This window comes from Manduca sexta, chromosome 12, assembly GCF_014839805.1.
Source record: "Manduca sexta isolate Smith_Timp_Sample1 chromosome 12, JHU_Msex_v1.0, whole genome shotgun sequence".
NCBI classification, from domain to species: Eukaryota; Metazoa; Arthropoda; class Insecta; order Lepidoptera; family Sphingidae; genus Manduca; species Manduca sexta.
Genome location: NC_051126.1, coordinates 2,563,726 through 2,566,850, shown reverse-complemented (window position 1 = coordinate 2,566,850; position 3,125 = coordinate 2,563,726).

Here is a 3,125-nt window from a genome sequence, read left to right as displayed (position 1 = left end):
AAGGTACAAACCGAAGTAGCCAGCTCGGGCTGGCAGGTAGGAGGAAATAAAAGAATAACGCGTCGCGATCCTCACCGGCGAAAACATGAGCCCTAGCCTAGCTAACCTACCAGCCTTTCACTAGCGAGCTACGTGACTACCTGTAGAAGAAAGGCAGAAAGAAACTCCGAGCTTACTTTTTTATCATCAATTGATGATGTTCAGATTCCTAAATATCGATAAATCATTTTTTTATACTACTTAATGACGTAACGACTAAACTCGCCTGTTGAGCGCCACAACCCCCAAATCACCAACACCACACACCAATTTCACCAGCACCTCCTTTTAAAATATTGGGCGCTTTAGTACGTGAAGAAAGAATATTATGCCCATGCGAGTATAATAGTGACGCTCGATATTTACTTTACGTTTCTTTTCACTTAACATCAAGTCTAACCAATGTATAAGAATACCCAGACCCCGTAATGTAACAACTAACGATATTAACAAATATTACTCTGTCTATATCCATTCTGTTAAAATTGTTAATAAACAAACAAAACTCCAATTAATCAAGCCCGGATTAATGATAAAAACAATTCGCAAATAAAAACAAAGTATAGCAAATACATAGAATCTGCAACAGTTGAGCGAATAAAACGTTTTAAAACATTCATTAAGTTGTTAATTTCATAACGAACTGGAGCCGAGCGCACTTTGTTCGTCCATAAATTAGCAATAGTTAAGGCACTCTTTACAGAACAAATTAGCGAGAGCCGATAGTTAGACCGGCTCGACTGATATTGCAAAATTACGGGCACGTTCTTATTGAGAGAATGTGGCGATGAAATTTAGGTAGCAAATATAAGTACCGTATAAAGATATTCTATTATTTTATGGGATAAAATGTTATGTCGGCCTGTTGGAACCGGATATACACAGGCTGATCTCGGAATGCAACACACTTGAGAGAGCCATTATGGCGTATTACTTGTGTATAAAACATATTCTACCACCAGCGATAAACTTGACTAAATAAGGTAACTTTTACAAGCGATTCAAAAATATATCAACCGCAAATTACGTGTTATTGGTATGCAGGAACCACTTAATCTGTACTTCAATCACAAATAATTAATAATTTACCTTTCGTATCAAAAGATTCGTACGACCAATTCCTATACATTTTGAGTTAACTGTTACCATGATTACACGATTTACTATTCAAACCACCTTATACATAGACGTCATTTATCCAAGGACGGAGCATTGCTGTGATAACAAGTCTGTTTGTCAGTTTTGTTTATGTGACAGCTAATTAGATTAAAGTTGTATCTTAATATTAGCCAATCACAACGGCCCTATTTCTACGCACTGCGAAGGCTGCTGTCAGCACTGAGAAACAGACTTGTTATCACAGCAAAGGTAGAGCTTAGATAAATAACGTCTATGAATAAGGGGGAAAGTGTACACGCGCGCAATGCCGCTGGGGTATTTTAGTTCCAAATAAGTTCACAGGGCGCTGTTGAATTTCCATATTATATGAAATCAAAGCGTATACTATTGCGCAAAAATGTGTTCTAAATAATCTGTATGTATTTCAAACTTCATTCATTCTTCATTATGTGTGTATTCTTTGTGAATTATCGCTTGCTTTAAGGAAAATATCGTGAGGAAACCTGCATAGCTGAGAAATTCTCTATAGGAATTTTCGAGGGTGTGTGAAGTCTACCAGTCCTCACTAGACCAGCGTGGTGGACTAAGGCCTAATCCCTCTCAGTAGTAGAGGAGGCGTGTGCCTAGCAGTGGGACAGTATATAATACAGGGTTGATATTATTATATTATTTATTCTGATTGGTCCATTTATAAGGATCGGCAAAAGGAACATTATAAATCAATTATACAAAAACGCTACGCTTATGAATATAACCTATACCTTTGTTGCCGGCCAACGCTAACTTTCACGAGAATTTCTTGATTTGTTCCCCCGGCAGTGTTCTTTCATTTTTATTGTTATGGGATGTTTTATTTCTCTCTCAAATATCAAATAAATTATTCTAGGAATCGGAAAATAATTCCACAAACTCAAAAAATGTTTAATATTTATCATATAGCGAATTCTTGGTGGAAACTATCTTACTTTTAAGCCAATATTTTTATATTTAATAATTACTGCATTTTTTCCGGTAATGTATTTGTTTTAGCTACTGGTAAATGTACAATGCAAAATATTATAATTACAGTGTCTGTACTTAAATCATTTTTACAAAAAAACTACGTTACCCTCATATACGTATAGAATTTAATGAAATAATCTAAAAATCAGAAACATTATTTGCAGGACTCTATACAATAATTTATTATCAAATACCTCAAAGAATATTTTCTCACCAGTAAGCGAAAGACGTCACACGTTAATTAACCGAAAGTTGCGCCTCTGCCTAACCCTTTGGAGACAAAAGGCGTGAGTTTGCTACATCAACTAAACCCCCATAATTTCTAATGATTTGTGCTCCCCCGTAACAGCTCTAACCGCAGAATGATAAATATTGGGGTATCGACCCATTCCTTACATTACCATTAATTATATGAAATACCATGGCTTAAGTACAAGAAACGGCCGTATTTCACCCCAATCCAAAGTAAAAAAGGGGGGATCGAGCTCGTTAGACCCTAACCGGGGTGAGATATTAATTTAGACAATTAATTTCTCACTTAACTAAAATATTCCCTATTAATAGTTGGGGTAAGGCTTAAAACTAAAGTACGGCCATTTTAATTACCGCGACGTAGACAGCGTGTATTCATTCATTCTTTCTTTAAGGGGTGAATACGGGTTTTAATTGGGGTAATTAGTCCGCCTAGAGAAGTAGGTTTGCGTCGCAATTTCATATGAAAAGTGAGCACTTGTATCTATCGTATAATAGTTGGGATTAAGTGCGGTGTTTTCAGACCGTTTTAATTACCCTCGTGTAATTAACTAGGTGTTGCTCGTGGCTTCACTCGTGAGAAAAACCTTTAATATGAAAAACCCACTGCATACTTTCAGTTAAAAAAGCTGTCTATCTACGTGGCAAATTGAATCGAAATCTATCAATATCATCTCTTATTTCTGAGAACCATCCAAACGCCTTCACAAGCT